This window comes from Momordica charantia (assembly GCF_013281855.1).
Source record: "Momordica charantia cultivar OHB3-1 chromosome 8 unlocalized genomic scaffold, Mcharantia_2.0 BLBB01000008.1, whole genome shotgun sequence".
NCBI classification, from domain to species: domain Eukaryota; kingdom Viridiplantae; phylum Streptophyta; class Magnoliopsida; order Cucurbitales; family Cucurbitaceae; genus Momordica; species Momordica charantia.
Window position 1 is genome coordinate 26615480 of NW_028275166.1, and position 19152 is coordinate 26634631.

General features: G+C 43.2%; 1 long non-coding RNA gene and 1 pseudogene across 3 annotated transcripts; one reads left to right on the forward strand and one right to left on the reverse strand.

Moving 5' to 3' along the window:
- Positions 1–2459: 2459 nt before the first annotated feature.
- Positions 2460–6628, reverse strand: LOC148209867 (uncharacterized). 2 transcript variants are annotated; one of them, XR_015792652.1, is made up of 4 exons: positions 6230–6628; positions 5506–5868; positions 3714–5388; positions 2460–2920 (listed from the first exon to the last, which is right to left on the reverse strand). It is a non-coding gene; the product is annotated as an uncharacterized LOC148209867 (long non-coding RNA). The 2 variants fall into 2 exon arrangements; XR_015792651.1 differs by having other exon boundaries at positions 3714–5868.
- Positions 6629–17509: 10881 nt separating this feature from the next.
- On the forward strand, positions 17510–18246 carry LOC111013217 (kirola-like; annotated as a pseudogene). The gene is made up of 2 exons (XR_015793128.1): positions 17510–17727; positions 17894–18246. The product of XR_015793128.1 is annotated as a kirola-like (transcript).
- The last annotated feature ends 906 nt before the right edge of the window (positions 18247–19152 follow it).

Sequence of the window (19152 nt, forward strand, 5' to 3'; positions counted from 1 at the left end):
TGGTTCTAAATATCTGTTGACATGTCGACATTTCTATCGATATATCCATGTTTTCATAGTTCGACATCGACACGAGGGGTAAATCGACATTTCCATCATAGTACAATAAAATCGACAAAATATGAAAAATATCAACAAAATGTTACTAATATATAAATAATATAATTATTTTTAACTAATTTAGAAATAGGAAAATGTTCGTTTTGTTAATTTAAATATTTTTTACGATTTTTTAACTTTACATAAATATCTATTGACATCGACATTTTATCAATATTTCCATCAAATTGAGAACTCGACATTTTCATCGAGATTGACATTTAAAACCTTGACTGTAGGCAATTTTTCTATACATTTTCCTTCCATTTCTGTTCAAATTTCCTCGAGTGAAAGTAGCTTTATTCCTTCACATCTTCCCTCTTGCCATTCATACAATAATCTCTCATTCAATTCAAAGCTGTGAATGATAAATAAACAAACAATGGGACTCGAATCTTATCTTATTTTTTTCTTTTTAAATAGAAAATTTCTAGTGCGAAATAGAACAGAATATATTTCATTGCATTTATATATTTTACTTGAAAATCATTATAATATTATTCAACAAAACCAAAACAAGAAGAACAAAGTGTCAGAATCGTTATATATTAAAAGGTACATATTTATTCTATGCTATTTATGTAATTACCTCTCTTAAAATCTATGTATAGCGATTTTTCTTTTACATTTAGTGACACGATAAAGATTTAATTGTAGAAAAATCCAATTCATATAAATGAAGAAATTGAAATTCTTAAAACTTTATGAGGTCGTGGGGTTCATGTTCTCTCAAGATCGTGAGTCTTTTTGGCTCCCATTTTTAGATTGGATGCTCGTTTGAATTTTTGGACTTTGATACCATATTAATATTCATGCGTTCCATCTCAGTGAATCAGTGGTGGTTTATTCATTCTTAATATGGTAACAGAGCGGGAGGTCCTGTGTTCAAATCATATATGAATTAACAATGAGAAAAGTAATACATGTCTGCCATAAATCTTTACAAGGGCTATTTTCTGTTGGAATTTTTGAATAAAATTATTTTTGTTAAAAGTGAAGAATCACAACTTTTCATGAACGAGTGCGTCTTTTGTAAAGATTATGTCATTTTATCAAAAGACAAAACCTTACATGAAAAGATATGGCTATTTGAATGACTACAAATAGTCTATAAATACGTGGTTTAAAAATAATTCTCTCTTTTCTCCTCTGTACGAGTAGTTAAATAAATTGTTCATGAAACCTTGAACACTGTAGAGGAAACAAAATTGTCTTAAGGAAACAACGCTACGTGGGTTCAGATTTTAGTTTTGTGTTTCCTTAAGTTTTCTATGCATATTTCTCCAATATTTTTTTTTTCAATGTGGGATTCTTAACAGAACAAAACATAACCAAACAAAAAGCCGAAGAAAAATTTGAAAAAATATGGCTCAGATAGACCGATTACAACCCTACGTTTTAAATTGAGATGCCAACTCCACTGGGGATCGTACCCAGAATCTCTCGTTCCGTAGACCAGCGCCTTGTCCATTGGGCCATGGAGTCTTTGTTGGTTCACAAGTCGAGTTTTGTGAATCAATTATATATACTGTATAAGTCAATTCTTACTTGTAACGTTATTTTTTATTTTTTTTTTTATTTTTTTTTGCGAGAACACACAGGTAGCCCAGCAGAGGTAAGGTTTAGGCTAGTTATGGATGAGGCTAACAAATCAATAACTTTGGAATGCCTTGAAGGAGATTTGTTTAGAGACTTTGAAGTGTTCAAAGTGAAGGCTGAAGTTAGTGATGGTGGAAGGCATGGCATGAACTCAGTTAAATGGTCTGTGGAGTTTGTGAAGAAAAATGAAGATGTTCCTCCACCACATAACTATCTCCAATTTGGAGTTAAATCGTGCAAAGCCCTTGATGCCTACCTTTGCAACAAATGAACTAAAAAACACCAAATCTTGGCTTGGTTGTTGAAATATCTAAATAAATAATATCCTAATGGATTCCTTATGGTATCTCTATTGTTATGCTGTGTGTACTTTAGAAGTTTTAAATGGGAAAAATATATATAAATGCGCGTATTTTTAGCTTTGACTCATTTTGGTCCATTACTTTTAAAACGTCTGTATATTTTGGTCACTGTACTTTCAATTTGATTTATTTTAGTCTCTGTAGTGTTGGGTTTGTATAGGAAGTATAAACAAAGTCTCACATTGGCTAGCTAAGAGGATGATCATAGATATATAAGATAGGACAATTATCTCTGTTGGTATGAGGACTATGTCCAAAGCAGACAATATCATAGGACATACGCGGGATACCGTCGTCCTTACGTCTGTTTCACCATTTCGTCGCATAAAGCGTAACCTATATAAATAACTAAACTAAAACAATCGCAATACATTACTTAAAAACCATAACAGCAATAACTAACTTAAACATGCGCAAATCATGTCATACTTAATAATAATAATTCCCCCTCCCCTTCATCATAATTCATACTTGATAAAGTTCAAATCATAAAACATACTACACACGTATGTAAAAAAAAAAAAATACTCTAGACACCCTTCATACGTAAATCTCAAACTTTATATCATAACCAGAACACCAAGGTACTAATATCAAAACATATCTTACTACGTGATCATGAACTTCCTCCCTTCATAAACATCTTGATTGTCTTTTTCATTTCGAGAAGCTTTCTCTCAAACTCTTGTGTTGGTTCATGTGTTGTCGTTGCGTCTCCTCTTGTTGAGCTGCCAATGCTCTCGATCTTTAGTTATTGAGTTTGCAGTTGTTGAGTCACTAATGATTACTCTATCATTACAAGGCGAGACTGACTCAACATATTCTTGAGAGTATTGTGACGATCCTCTACTTTTGGGTGCCTTTGGTCCATAAGATCACAACAAAAATTTCACTCATTTATAGATAAAAATAAATACATGAAAGATTATCATGTCACATTAAATAATCATGGCTAACAAATCATCTAAAATATCACTAATACTAATATATGAACTTCAAACAGAGAAGGTAAAACAACAATTATTCAGTGATCAATTACAATGCTACACAACAATTTTTTTATTATTTTTTTTATAGCTCAAGAATAAGAAACATATTTACTAACCTCAATTTCTCTTCAAGTTTATTCAATCCTTCGTGAATATAACATTTAAGGTTGAAAAGTCAAATTACAATTTTATTGGGAAATTTGGATGAATAGGACATTTAAAAAAAGGGTGTATTGATTTCTAGTCACCCTTTAGAAAATCATGTTTTGTAGGTATCTTTCTATACCAAATTACTTTCCTACCTCTCTCCTCTCTTTATCCCACTCTCTCATTCTTCCCCTCTCCTTTTCTACCCATTCTTCATCGCTCCCTTCTCTCTCTCCTCTTTCTCTTTCTTCTTATTCTTCGTCTACTCTCTACTCTCTCCTCTCTTATTCGATTTTCATCTTTTATATTCTTTCTCTTATGTTAAATTTTTATTAATTAAACTTCTAAACTTCTGTACAAATTATTTTTAGAACTCAATTTTGATAAAGATAACGCATTCCTACAATTTTTCCAAATTTACAAAGATCTCCCAAAACCAGCAATAATTTTTTTTAAAAAAATCTCCATCCGTAAAATTTTCACAACAGAAAGGCCTTAATTTGTTCACAGTTCATACCAAATTCAGGAACGTCTCGAAAGGTAAAGGTAGAGGTAGTTGAATGGTAAAGATCTAGAAAGCTGGTTGTTGAAGTACGATCTCGCTCTCGCTTTCAAAGGATCAGATCTCGCTCTCGCTCTTGAACAATCAGATCTCGCACTCGAAAGGGCAGATCTCGATCTCGCTCTCGTTCGACCTCGATCTTGCTCAGACTCGATCTCGCTCTCGCTCGGCCTCTATCTCGATCTAAATCGAGATTTGCCGAGCGAGAATGAGAGTGAGAGATGAAGAGCAAAAGATGCGGAGGGAGAGAGAGAGGTGCGAGGAAGATACGGAGAGAGAGGTGCAGAGAGAGGTGCGAGGAAGAGAGGGGAGAGAGAGAGGTGCGAGGAAGAGAGGAGGGAGAGAGGAGATGTGAGGAAGGGAGAGAGAATATTAAACAAACAAAATCTTATTTTTAGAGAGAGAAAGTGTGGCTTCTTGGTCAAATTATTTATCATATCCCATAAATCTTGAATTTTTTTTTCTTAATTCTAAATATAACCCTAGCTGTAGATGATAGAATCAAATCACAAACCAGATTGTTTCGTTTTAAATGATAAGATGTTTCTGATTTTGGAGTCAGAGATTTATGATATTAATAAGTTTGTTTTTAGGATTTCAAAAGAAGTCTTTTGTCAAGATTTTTCAGAGAAACCTCAGTTTTGTTTATGATTTTGGAAAAAAAATGGGGAAGGAGAGAGAAGAGTGAGAAAATATTGGAGGAGAGAGAATAAAAAGGAATTTTTGAGTGTAGGAGATAGGGAGTAAGAGAAAGGAGGGGAGGAGGAGAGGGGAGATAAAAGGAGAGGGAAGAGGTAGAGAAGTAATTTGGCATCCAAAGATGCCTAGAAAACATGGATTTTTTAAAGGGTGATTAGAAATCAATACTCTCTTTTTAAAATGTCTATTCAACCAAATTTCCCAATTTTATTATCTTGAAAATAAAATAGCGAACTAAACCACGAGTAATTGAACAACATTTACTGCTTAGAAAATAAAGTGAGGAAATAAAATGAATTTAAATCAAGCTTATTTGCCAACAACAAAGTCACAAAATTAAATCCCAAAGTTAATTTCCTACCTTTATTCCACTCCCAAACAAACTTTCAAACAGTTAGTTCCCAACAGCGAATTAAAAATAATTATTCTATCTATTCGTTTCAACATCATATTCATAGCATATAAAAATGGATATGAGTATCAATTTTATAAATATGTAAACAAATATCATCCATTTTTCACATTGCCTTAACTAATTTAAAAAGGAACGAGAGCAAACCCGAGCAACCACGAGAACAAAATGAGATTTAAGCAAACCTGAGCAACCATATTGAACCAATACTCCTATGATGAAACCATAAAATTTAAATTCTAACTCATTCGTAGGAATGGAAAAATTCCACGTTTCACAGCCTAAATCCTTCAACTGGTGATGAATTTGAGATGGTAGAAGTTATTCTCTGTGTTTTACGGGTAAAAATTCTCGCTACTAAAATTTTATTTTCTGTTGTTTTTGTTGCACAATATACTGATAATTCTTTTAGAATTTGACATTGCTATTGATCTCAAGGTTTATGTTGATGCTTGGATTTTGGTCTTCCCGGTTCTCTCCAAAATACGCACCAAACTCGATTATCAAGGGACTGGATACCTGCAAAATCGAACAACCCTAAATCGGTGTGACTTTTGTCACACGAGCTTCGATGACTAAGTTAGGTACAGGAGAATCCTTAAACAAGTAAGGTACTTGAAGTGTAATTCAGCTTACCTTCAATGGGTGATCCCTCCTCTATTTATGGTTGATCTTCCTTTTAGGGTTTCACGAACTCCAACCCTAGGTCACCTCCTAATAGTCGGGCTTCCTGGATTGTGATACAAGCGAGTCCCTTTATCAGGTTTGGGGCCTGAACATCGATTGATTAAGTTTGGGGGCCGGGAGAGAAGTCGAGAGCCCTCTCGACCTAAAGCCGAGAAGGGTTGGTGCCTCGGCGTCGAGGACAGTTCGGCCCTCAAGTGGCCAACCCTTGTGTTTTGGGCCGGCCCCAGTCGTTGGTGGCCTCGATTCTGCCTTCTTCTCTTACGGTCTAGTCCCCCAATCTCATATGAACCGTATTTCTCCATATAACAATTTCTACACTTCACCCAAGTACCGGTTCTTAGAAATTTAAAAGTTCTTAAGTTCATAAGAGAAATAAACAATAAATACAGGTAAGAAAATGAAAAATGAAAAAAAAGCTAAGTAACACGTCACGGTCTCGTTTTCTTTTTTGAAATATCCATGAAATGTCAATGTCAGAGATATTTGAAAAAAAAAAATTATAAAAAAAATCATAAAATTTATTTAAATTAACAAATAAAACATTTTACCTTATTTGAATAAGATTGAGATTATTGTTTTAATATTATGTGTATATTAGTGATATTTTAATTTGTTGATATTTTCGGATGTTTGGTTGATTTTTGTATGATACAATAAAAATATCGATTCATACCATATATCAATGTCGAATCCTGTTTGTTCAACAACATCGATCAAGGTCGAAACTGGTCAACGGAGGAGACTGAAATGAACTTGAGCATCTCCTGACTAGGAAAGAACTACACCAGAGAAGCAAACACTCCGAAGTCAATTTAAGTTTCACCTTGGTATATGTAATCGAGCTAGGAATGCAATTCCTGATACGGGAGTGAAGCGCTCCATTTATAGGTCGAGGGTCCTATAATTACTCATGTCGTCTCGAAGGTCGGCCTGTCAAGTGCATAAATTCAAGAATGAGTAAGACCTTCAACTGGATGCGAGTTTTCTCTGTATGATTTTACGAAGTACAGAGGTCGGCCCTCCCTTAGTTAGACCTAGATTCTGACCTTCCTCTATCCTCTCATCCAAAACATGTAGAAATGTCTATGACAAGGTGCATATTTTCTATACACTCTCATCCAATTAAAAGCTAAAGAAAGAAAAAGAGGAATTTAGTAATGGGATTCGAATCTTAGCTCTTAAAAAGATATACACAGAAGGTTCGTTGTAAAAGATTTACAGATCAAACAGAATATATTTCAATTTCAACCCAATCTTTTAAAAGTATCAATTTCATCCTTTATGTATTAAATTTTTAAAATTAAATTCTTATTATCCCAAAAAATTATAAATAATTGACAATTTTTTTTTGATGTAATGTCAAAATATACTCTATTAATTGAGTTGAAAGTCTAGTATTATGTGTTTCATTTAATGAAATAGATTACGAACAATTCTCCCATAAAACAAAAAACTTACTAATTTTCATATGACTTAAAATGCAGTATATATTTTTTTTTTTTTTTTGTCTTTGAAAGAGAAATTATTTCATTCAAAAATAGCGCGTGTGATAGATTATTCCAATTAAGTCAAAGGATAGAGCTATCATAGTTACGAAAATAAATGAGATTTTGTTAACCATGTAGAGGCAGCAATTTTGATATCATCCCAAACTAGAAATTAATATTTGTTATAGAGAATTGACCCATTAATTTTTTTTAATATACCTGAGTGTCCGGACCAGCTTATGTGCACTTCGACTAATTTCATGGGGCAACCATATGACTCTACAACATTTGGTGCCGGAAAACACATAGGAATTACTAATTTCTAAAGTAGGTAGTCATCATGGACCCATTAAAATTTTGATACACTAACAAAATTGATAAAATTTGTTTATGCAAGGATATGCACAACAGTGTATTTCTGATTGCAGCTCGGACTCGGCCTCTGGACCGATCTGAACACTTGGGCGGATCTGCACAAAAAGGTGAGCACTCCGACGATCAAGTCAGTATAGGTCGGATTCCCAGTTTAGTTCGAGGTCAAAGAATCATCGTACCTGATCGTGGAGTGAGGTCCTCTACTTATGGGTGGTAGTCCCGCTAATCTCGCGACGGTTACACCCGGTAATCTCGGGATCGTCGGTTACACCCGGTAATCTCGGGACCGACGGTTACACCCGATAATCACGCCGCTGACAGTAGCTCACATCGGCCCCCACCGAGCTTCCCGGTAGATCGGACCTCGGCCAGGTTCACCTCGGCCCTCATACTTAGCATCTGTCAACGCTAGTGGTGGTGGTCTCGGCGGTCCGAGCTGGGGCATGACTCATGGGTCACCTTGGAGCACCAATAGGGGTCCTCCACGTGTCCAGGGTATTCTCTCCCCAAACATTGGCCCCCTCTCTGTCTGGTCCGATCTCGACCTGGCAGAGAAGTTCATTCGACTTGCTCTGGACGCGTGGCGACTTCCTATTCGTGGGAAAATATAACCGTTGTGGTGGATTTATCGTTGGAATATTCAAATATTCCGACGCTTCGGATCTTCGGGATGATCCTAGCCGCTCGTTGATTACACGTGTACGGTGGGAAAATTTTTCCGACGAGCTATAAATACCCCCAGTCCTTCAGGTCATACCTTACGCTTCCTGAATTCTTGGAGTTCGATCTGAAAGTTGCTCGAACCCTTGGTAGGTCGGTCTCTTTCCTCACTTTCTTTTTCGAACATAGTTTTCATGTCGTCCTCTTTTAGCAGCGAGTTAGGATCCGAGGAGGAATTAGCTCGTAGGTTAGAGTCCGAGTTCGAGGAGATAGAAAACTTTAGGTTCTCCGATGACGGGGAGGATAGTGACGCTTCCACCTCGGGTCAGGGTATGGAATACCCTTCTAGGATACCCGAGCACTACCTCGGATCCCTTCGTAGGGGGTTCGCTATCCCTGAAAACATCCTCCTTAGGGTTCCGGAGGAGGGGGAGAGAGCTGACAATCCTCCAGAGGGATGTGTCACTCTCTACTTTAAAATGTTTGAGTACGGCCTCAGACTTCCCCTTCACCCTTTCGTCCAAGAATTTCTCTTTCGAACTGGGCTAGCTCCGGCTTAAGTGGCCCCCAATGGGTGGGGTGTCATTTTTGCTTTGGCCATCCTTTTTTGGTAACGAGCTCGGGACAACGAAGAGGCCGAGCTGCTGGACGTAGACCAGCTCCTCGCGTGCTTCGAAGCGAAAAGGATAGCTAAGAAGCCTGGTCGGTTCTATATGTGCCCAAGGGATGGGTGAGGAAGTGGTTCTACGCTTCTGGGGAATGGCTTGCAAAGGACGAGTCAGGTCATTCATTCTTTAACGTTCCAACTAGGTTTGGGAACCTAGGTACGAAGTAGTTCTTACTTTTTGTGATTTTCTTTCCTGTCATTCAGGTCTAACTCGGACTTTTGTCTTCGTGCAGTTTCAATCCGACCAGTCCCCGAGCTTACGCAAGCCTCTTTCGATACGCTGAAATATTACAAGGAGCATTTTCTGAGGGGAAGGAAGGTCGGAACCTTGGTGACCGATAAGCTGCTACTTGAGTCCGGGCTGCTACATTACAACCCTGCAGTTCGTCCCATTGAATCCTCAAGGCCGAGCTCCGAACTTGGTATGCTGAGCTTGCTCCCCCCCTTTTCCTCTAACTTTGTGCTGACTCCTGTTCTTTGTTTCGCAGCCATGGTTTGCGGATTTGCGAGCAACGTGAAACGCAAGTCCAAGGGCCGAGCCCATGCTCTCGAGGCCGCCCAGAGTTCGGAACCTGCCACTCCTGCTGTGGTAGGGCCAGCCTCGGAAGATCCAGCCCCAGTGATCGAGCTGGAGTCTTCTGGGGGTCCTTCGAGGGAGAAGCGCCCCAGAGGTCAGACCGAGGCGGCGGACGTCTCGTCCTTGGGCGAGGAGGTGAGGGAGGAGGCCCCTCTGAAGTGAAGGAGGAAGAAGAAGAAGACCACCTCCCCCATGGAGGTCGGAGCTCATGAGGCCCTGCCTGCGAGCTTCGCAGATCGGGTGGACGATCCTGAGGCCAGGATGGGCGGGACGTTCGACGTGACAGCACGGTTCAGAGTCGAGCCGTCAAGTTCTGGGGTGAGGGACTAGGTGTCCCGCATCTCGGCTGCAAGTTTGGACCGCTGCCTTAGAAGAGCGTCCAAATTTGTAAGTGACCCGGGGTCCGTCCTGCAGAGGACCATCGACTACGCCGCTAAGGTAAGATTGGTGTCTTCATTTTTGCTCAATTTACCCAACAGGTAGCTCGGTCTAATTTTCTTCTTGGTGTTTTTCTCAGGCGTTTGTTGCTTCCATTCAATCGGCTCTGGCCGTGAAGGCCGAGCTGGATGGGAGGGAAGCTCTGGCAGCGAGGGAGAAAGAGGAGTTCTCTGCTGCCTTAGAGGCTGCCTCTTCCACCATGAAGGATGAGCTGCAGAAAGCTCACTCTGAGGTGGAAATTTTGAAGGCTGAGGTGGAGGCCAAGGCCGAGCTGCTGAAGAAAGAGGAGGACAGACGCAAAGCCCAGCTCCGAGCTGCCCATGCTATCACCAGGGGCTTGGAGAAGGAGAAGTTCCAACTCCTCAAGGAGAAGGACGACATGCTCGACGCGCTTGAAGCGAAGGATGAGGAGCTGAAACATGCGACTGCCGAGCTGGAGACGGCGAAAGAGCGTCTCAGCAATGGAGTCCTATTGGAGGAATCGTTTAGGCAACATCCTGACTTCGATGGATTTTCCAAAGACTTCTCTGATGCGGGCTTCAAGTTTCTCATGAAGGGCATTGCTTTCGACATGCCTGACCTTCAGATCGATCTCAGTGGTCTGAAGAAGAGGTATGCCGAGCAGTGGGCGTCTGGGCCTAGCGGCACCCCTGGCCCCCAAGCGTTGGTGGATAAGTATGTCAGAGTTCTGGACTTTGACTACTCCGATCTGGAAGAGGACCAGGTCGGCACCACTCAGGAGGGCGCTCCTCAGGCAGGCTCTTAGGCGATCATCCTTCATGAGGCCTTTCTCCGTCTTTTTCTCTTCTCCTTTGTTTGTAAGTGTCAGTGCAGAGCTGCAAGGTCTATAAGCCTTGGCTCTGCTCTCCATTCAATAAAGAAGCACTCATTTGTTTTCACTTTGTTGCCTTCCTTTCTTTGCTCTTTCTTTCAGCTAAAGCCAATGTCACCTCGTACCTCGTACTTTTGAGGTCGCGCCTTCAATTAGAATACTTGAAATTTTGAATTCGAATCTCTGTCTAGTATTCAATGCATTGCACCAACTCTGGATTTTTTAACATCGCACCCTTAACTTAAAAAACGTTAAAAGGCTAAAATCCTAAGTCCGTAGCTGTTCTTCATATCGCACCTCGTACCCTCAAGTTCAGAGGCTTGATCATTTTGAACTTTTCACATCGCCCGTTTACCTTGAAGGTTTGAATTTTATGTTCGTCAGTGGTTTTGGCATCGCACCTCGTATCCTTAGGTTTTCGAGGATTGAATTTTAACCGACTGCTGAGATGTGATCGTGTGGGAGTCCGTGGCCCCCATTTAATTTCTGGTAGAACTCGGAATCATGAAAATAAATCATCACAGTGCCGATTGAAACGGTTTTTACAGATCCATTGAAAACCATTTCGGTATTTCAAGGATAATAATGCTTCAGGTGCTCCGCGTTCCACGGGTGCGCGAGGACGTCTCCTTTCAGATCGGCCAACATGTACGTCCCAGGTCGGACTATTCCTTTGACCTCAAACGGCCCCTCCCAGGCTGGGTCATGGGCACCCACATGGGTTTGGACCTTCCTTAAGACCAGATGTCCGACTTGGAAGGTCCAAGGTCGAACGCGGGCATTGTAGTGTCTGGTCATTTTGCCTTGATATTCCGCCAGGCGTAGCTGGGCCATTGCTCTTCTTTCTTCCAATAAGTCGAGGTTGATGAGCAACTCTTCCTCATTTGCTGTAGGCTCGTAATGCTCTACTCTGTCAGATGGCATGTCGATCTCAACCGGGACTACAACTTTGGATCCAAAGGCCAGGGAGAACAGGGTCTCACCCGTCGACTCTCTTTGGGTGGTCTGGTATGACCATAGAACCTCTGGTAGCTCCTCGGCCCACCTGCCTTTCTTGGAGTCCAGTCTAAGTTTGATGCCTCGCTTGATGATCTTGTTGACCGCCTCCACCTGCCCATTCGCTTGCGGATGTGCGGGGGACGAGCTAAGGTGACTTATGCCAAGCTTGCTGCAAAAGTCTTTGAACTTGGCGTTGTCAAACTGCTTCCCATTGTCTGTCACAATGGCCTGCGGTATACCAAAGCGACATATGATATTTGTCCAAACGAAGGACGTGACTCTAGATTCCGTTATGTGGGAGAGCGCCTCGGCCTCGGCCCACTTTGTGAAGTAATCCACAGCAACTACAGCGAACTTGGTCTGGCCTTTGCCCAAAGGGAAAGGACCAATGATATCTACCCCCACTGCACGAATGGCCACGGGGCCGAGATGGGGGTGAGCAGCTCGGGAGGTTGGTGGATTATGTTTCCGTAGCGTTGGCAATTGTCGCAAGTTCTAACGAACTTCTTGGTGTCCTGGCTGAGGGTCGGCCAATAGTATCCTTGTCGGATCACTTTGGCTGACAGCGACCGGGCGCCTGAGTGATTGCCGCACACTCCTTCGTGGATTTCTCTGAGGACGTATAGGCCCTCTTCAGGGGTTAGGCATCTCAATAGAGGTAGGGAAAAGCCGCGTCGGTTCAACGCTCCACCTCGGACCACGAACCGAGCTGCTTGCCTTGCTAACTTTCTACGCTCCTTGGGGTCTTGTGGTGAATTGCCCCTAATGAAGTCCACAATTGGGTCCATCCATGAGGGCTCTGGAGCGTCGATCTCCATCAGATCTGGCTCCGAGATTGAGGGATTATCTAAGATCTCGACGGGGACCGACCTGGCCAGGTCGGTCTCGTACGCTGATGCTAACTTGGCCAAGACATCAACATTAGAATTTTCTGCTCGGGGAACCCGGCTTACTTCGTAAGTTCGGAACTGGGCGAGGTACGATCTGACTTTGCCAAAATACTTCTCCATCTCTAGCTTGGTACTTTTCCTTGATCTGGCTCACAGCCAGCTGGGAGTCGCTGAAGATCTTAACATAAGAGGCCCCCAATGCTCTAGCAATTCGCAGACCGGCAATAAATGCTTCATACTCAGCCTCGTTGTTAGAAGTCCGGAAGCCGAACCGCAAGGCATACTCAAATCGCTCGCCTCCTGGTCCGAGCAAGAGGACCCCGGCCCCGCACCCCTTCTCATTGGAGGATCCGTCGACATAGATTGTCCATGGTAGGTCGGACTCGTTCAGCTCGGAAGGTGGTGTGAGCTCGGCTATGAAATCTGCCACTGCTTGTCCTTTCAACGCAGTTCTGGGTCCGAACTGGATGTCGTACTCACTTAGCTCCATTGCCCACTTCATCAGGCGTCAGAAACTTCTGGCTTATGAAAGATGTTTTTTAGGGGCAAGTTAGTGAGCACCACCACAGTATGGGCTTGGAAGTATGGTCTAAGCCGTCGTGCCAAGGTGACTAAAGCAAGAGCCAACTTTTCCATTTGAGGGTATCTGGTCTCAGTTTCGGTCATAGCCTTGCTTGTGTAGTAGACCGGTTTTTGCCGCGCTTCCTCTTGCCTGATTAGGGCCGAGCTGATGGCACTGTCAGACACTGCTAAGTACAACTAGAGCTTGTCCCCTGGCAGGGGCTTGGCGAGCAAAGGTGCCGAGCAGAGGTAGCTCTTCAATTGTTGAAATGCTTGTTCGCACTCCGCTGTCCATTCAAACGGCCCTTTCTTTCGTAGGACTTTGAAGAAAGGAAGGCACTTATCTGTCGATCTTGAAACAAACCGGTTCAGGGCTGCAATCCTGCCGTTGAGGCACTGAAGCTGTTTCAGCGTCTTGGGTGCCTCCATCTCGAGCACGGCTTTAATCTTTTCAGGGTTGGCCTCGATCCCCCGGTGGTTCACCATGAAGCCAAGGAATTTTCCTAAAGAGATTCCAAAGGCACATTTAGCTGGGTTGAGCTTCATTTGACATGTTCTTAGAACCTCGAAGGCTTCGGTCAGATCGGAAAGATGCGACTTAGACTGCTTGCTCTTGACGAGCATGTCGTCCACATACACTTCCATATTCCGGCCGATCTGCTTGGCGAACATTTTGTTCACCATCTCTAGTAGGTCGCTCCTGCGTTCTTTAAACCGAAGGGCATGACCTTGTAACAGTACATGTCTGTATGAATGCAGTATGATCTTGATCAGGGACATGCATCTTGATTTGGTTGTACCCAGAGTAGGCATCCATGAAGCTGAGCAGTTCGTGCCCGGCTGTGGCGTGCACGAGCTGATCAATCCTCGGCAGTGGGAAGCAATCTTTTGGGCATGCCTTATTTAAGTTCGTAAAGTCTACGCACATTCTCCACTTTCCGTTAGATTTTTTAACTAATACAACATTGGAGAGCCACTCGGGATATGAAATTTCTCTTACGTATTCAGCTTTCAAAAGTTTGCTAACTTCCTCAACAATTACATCACTCCTCTCCTTGTTTATAGGTCTTCTTTTTTGTTTTACAGGTTGGAATGATGGATCTATGCTGAAGCGATGCGTCATAATATTTGGGTCAATGTCAGGCATGTACTCATGAGACCGCGTAAAGACGTCTGAGTTGAATCTGAGGAAGTGGATTAGCTCCTCTCTGTCGGTGGCCCTCAGCTTGGTTCCTATGCTTACCTGCTTCTCGGGACTAAGCAGAGGAACAAGCTCGAGCTCCTCAGTGGGTGCGGCAAACTCCCTCCTCGGCAGGTCGGCCTCGAACTCGAGCGTCCCATCCCCACCGGCGAGAGTTTCGATGGCGCAGACCGATGAGCCTTTGAGTGCGGAGGCATAGCACTCCCTCGAAGCGGTCTGTTCTCCTCGGACCGTGCCCATGCCATTGGGGGTGGAATACTTCAAAACTTGATGAAGTGTTGAGGGAATGGCCCGAAATGAATGGATGATGGGTCTCCCAAAGATGGCGTTATAGGCCGATCTACCGTCAATCACCACGAACTCGGCCATTTGGGTGACCTGAGTTTGGTCCTGCCCAAATGTGATCGGCAAGTCGATGCAACCCTCTGGGATGACCGATTCTCCAGAGAACCCAACCAGCGGTGTCGGGCTTTTCTTCAATTGCGACCTCGTCCATCCCAGGGCGAGGTAGGTCGGTAAGGACAGGATGTTAGCAGATGCGCCTCCGTCTACCAGCACCCTTCTGACCACCACGTGATCAATCAAGGGAGCGATCACAAGTGCATCATTGTGGGGCAGGTGGACCTCCTCCAAGTCTGCACTGTTGAAGGTGATTGGGCAGGTCGACCTCTGCTCCCTGATGATGCACACCTCGCGCCTGGCTGCACGAGCTAACTCCTTTCTTTTATGTCCGGACTGGCCCCCGCTTGGCCCTCCGAAAATGGTATTGATGACCGCAGGTCGGTCAGTGCGCCGGGGCGGCGTCCTCGAACGCTTCCGCTCTCCCTTTTTCTCTGCCGAGATGGTCCTAGGCTTTCCCACAAACTTCTTGAAGTAGCCATCTTGAATTAGATCCTCAATTTGGCGCTTCAACTCCCAGCAATCTGACGTGTCATGGCCGTGCTCCCGATGGATGCAGCAATACTTGTCCTTGCTACGCCTCTCCGGGGCTCCTCGAAGCTTCTCAGGGCGTTTGAGGAGTTTTTCCATTCCAGACTCCTCGATGTTCGTTAGGATCTCGGAAATTGGAATCGTGGTCGGGGCGAAGCGTTCGTAAGGTCGGCTCCTGGTAGGTCCGTTCTCCGCCCTTCGATACTCAGCTAGGCCACTGGAGAAGGATCCCTTGTCCTTGGACTTGGGATCTGCCTTTTCTATATCTTTTCCACTCCTGCCCCGGCCGATCTTTCGTTCTGGTTGGCCGGTTTTGGTTCGGAGGAGCTCCTGTCCATCGATGACTTTCTTCGCCTTCTGAAGCACTTCGGCGAAAGTGGTCGGGGCCTCCTCTCCAAGTTTCACCGTGAGGGCTTCGTCGGCTAGACCGGTGAGAAAATAGCACATGGCCGAGTCATCAGAGCAGTGTGAGACCTTCAATTGCTCCTCCTGGAATCTGGTGACATATTCTTGCAGCGTCTCACCCTCCTTCTGTCTGATGGTGGCGAGATGGGTCGCTGTCTTTTTGTCATAATGCCGAGAAGAGAACTGGGCGAGGAACTCCCTTCTCAGCTGAGAGTAGGTCGAGATCGACCTGGCTGGCAGTCTCCGATACAAAAATCGCGTGCTGCCAGTAAGCGCGATCTGAAAGGCGCGACATTTGATTGCGTCTGATGCCGCTTGGAAATCCATGAGGCCCTCAAAGACCTCAACCTAATCTTTGGGGTCCTTTGACCCATCATAAGGTTTCACGGTAGGAGCTTTGAACTTCGGAGGGATAGGTGCTTCCAAAACGTCCGAGGTGAAGGGCAATTCTCCCAAGTCGCCATCGTTCAGTGGGCCTTCTTTTTGCTCACATTTGGCCTTTAAGGCCTCCACCTGAGCGTCGAGCTGGCCCCTCAGCTGGTCGAACTCCTCCCTTGTAATCACTCTTGCAGGAGTCGCTGGGTTGTGAGAAGATTCAACCTGCTGGTTGGAGCTCCAATGTTAGCGGGATGGTGACTGTCCTTTTCGGAAGGATGAGCCTCTCTTTCTGTTGAGATGCTCACGGAGGTCTCCCCTCTGGCGAGTGTGTCCCTCGCTCTCGTTGTCTTCGGGATGTTCCTCCTCGACTGGGCCGAGGTGGGAACCCCTTTGCTCGCGTATGCCAACGCGCGTCACTCGGTTATCAGATCGGGACCCCGCGCATGCAGCTAATATCATTTCGTTATACATTTCTTTCATGGACCGCATTTGCGTGCGCATTGCCTCCATTTCTCTCTGGAGTGCGTCCAAGTTCTCACTTGTCAGGACCGGGGCTGGACCCCAGACGCCCTTCTTAGAGGTTCCACCTCGGCCACGGGTGGCTTTGGATGTCCTTGGGGGGTGCACAAGTGGTAGAACAGGCGCGGTGATTCGTGCCGACCTGCGGAGGGGTTCTGTTGCTAGGTCGTCGTGACCTTGCCCCTCTACCACTGCTGCTCCAACCTCCCTCTCGTGTGCATCGTTGGCAGCTAGGGTCCTTCGATCTACCGTATTGGTCGAGTTCGCGGGTTGAACCATTTTCGCAAGCGTGTTGGTTTAAAAGAATTTGGATGACTTAAATTGTCGTTCCCAAAGACGGCGCCAAATGTTTATGCAAGGATATGCACAACAGTGTATTTCTGATTGCAGCTCGAACTCGGCCTCTGGACCGATCTGAACACTTGGGCGGACCTGCACAAAAAGGTGAGCACTCCGACGATCAAGTCAGTGTAGGTCGGATTCCCAGTTTAGTTCGAGGTCAAAGAATCATCGTACCTGATCGTGGAGTGAGGTCATCTACTTATGGGTGGTAGTCCCGCTAATCTCGCGACGGCTACACCCGGTAATCTCGGGACCGACGGTTACACCCGATAATCACGCCGCTGACAGTAGCTCACATCGGCCCCCACCGAGCTTCTCGGTAGATCGGACCTCGGCCAGGTTCACCTCGGCCCTCATACTTATCATCTGTCAACGCTAGTGGTGGTGGTCTCGGCGGTCCGAGTTGGGGCATGACTCATGGGTCACCTTGGAGTACCAATAGGGGTCCTCCACATGTCCAGAGTATTCTCTCCCCAAACAAAATTTATATATCGCTATTTTTTTAAATATTTAGTGATATGTTAAAGATTTTAATGGTAGTAAAATTCAATACGATGGGATTGAACTCTTAAAAGATTAGGGACCAAATTGAAACGGGAAGGAGAAAGAGTGAGCATCAATCAACACCCCATTTATGCTACATTTGGCTATAAAAGGGCTTCTCCTTTGGACATGATCAATGAGCAAAATCTTAAGCCTAACTTTCAGAAGCTTTTGAAAATATGGCTCAGATTTCTATCATCTCAGAGCAGGTGCAGCTCAAGTGTTCTGGTCTCAAATTCTATGAGACTTACATAAAAAAAATTTGGCTCTCTTCATCAAATGTTCCCTGAAAACCTTAAGAGCTACGAAATTGTGGAAGGAAATGGTTTCACTAATGGCATCATCAGCCACTGGAAATATGACTTCGGTCAGACCCTAAACTTTAAATTCTAAATCATATATTAATGCATACTTTTCCAGTGCTTAGGGTTTTCAAACGTTTTAGTTTAGTCCTTATAGTATTATACACGTTATGTTAGGAGTAGAACCATGAATTAATGTTTTTTCTTTTTGCGTTGTTCGGGAGAACTCAGGTAGCCTGACCGAGGCAAAATTAAGGCTTGTTATGGATGAGCCTAACAAATCAATAACTTTGGAGTTTCTTGAAGGAGATCTATTTAGAGACTTTGAAGTGTTTAAAGTGAAAGTTGAAGTTAGTGACGGTGGAAGTCATGGCATGAGCTCAGTTAAATGGTGCGTGGAATTTGTGAAGACAAATGAAGATGTTCCTCCACCACATAACTATCTCCAATTTGGACTTAAATTGTGCAAAGCCCTTGATGCTTACATTTGCAACAATTGAACTAAAAAACACCAATCTTGGCTTGGTTGTTCAAATATCTAAATAAGTAATAATATCCAATGGCTTCCTTATGGTTATGGTATCTATATTGTGTTATTGTGTGTACTTTTGAAGTTTTAAATGGAAATGTGTAAATATATACACAATACATATGGGAAAATAATGAAAAGCCACTTTATTAAGTAATATATATGAGCAACGTACAATAAAAGGATAAAAGGAGGCTTTACGTAAGAGAGTTAGATAGTGAAAATGCTATAGTTACACAATTAAGAGTATTTGATCGTGAAAGTGATCAAGTTCGGAATCCGCGAAGCTTGGATGAAGTACTTGCAAGATAGGGTTAAGCATCTTGACGAGCAAGTTGGTACCCTAGGTATCTGATTTATTACTCATAGAGAAAATAGTTCTGCGTACCTTGCGTGGGAGGCATGAGTCTTTATATATAGAGACTCTGACAGGGTTTTCAATAGCGTTCTAATAGCTCTCCGACATCTTGGAGAATGCAGCGTGTTGTGGAGGAACATCCTCCTTGTTTTCACGCATGTAGGTGTTCTTCAAAGTTGCTTGACCATGAGTTAGGTCCACTGATAGGCATAATGTAGATCGGCTCAACTAGCATTTGCCTAGTCGTCAAGACTTGGACCAATCCAAAAGTTTTAGTTGAAATTCTTTATTATTTTATATAAAATCGCCTAAGATGCTAACACGTGGCCGACAATAAATAATCTCAGAGAGAGAGATATACACAAAATAATTCTATCTTTTTAAATTTATAAAAATAACAAAATGCAAAATAGAAAATTTGTTAAAGTATCATATTTAGAAAAATATATAATTTGGCCTTTTTTAACGTTTCTGTCATTTCACAATTTTATCTTTTATCAAGTTTAATAAAATAACACAACACTACCTGGTTGAGAATTTTTAATAGGTTCGAAATAAATTTGAGAATTTAAAAAGATTAAGGACAAAACTGAAAAATTGAAT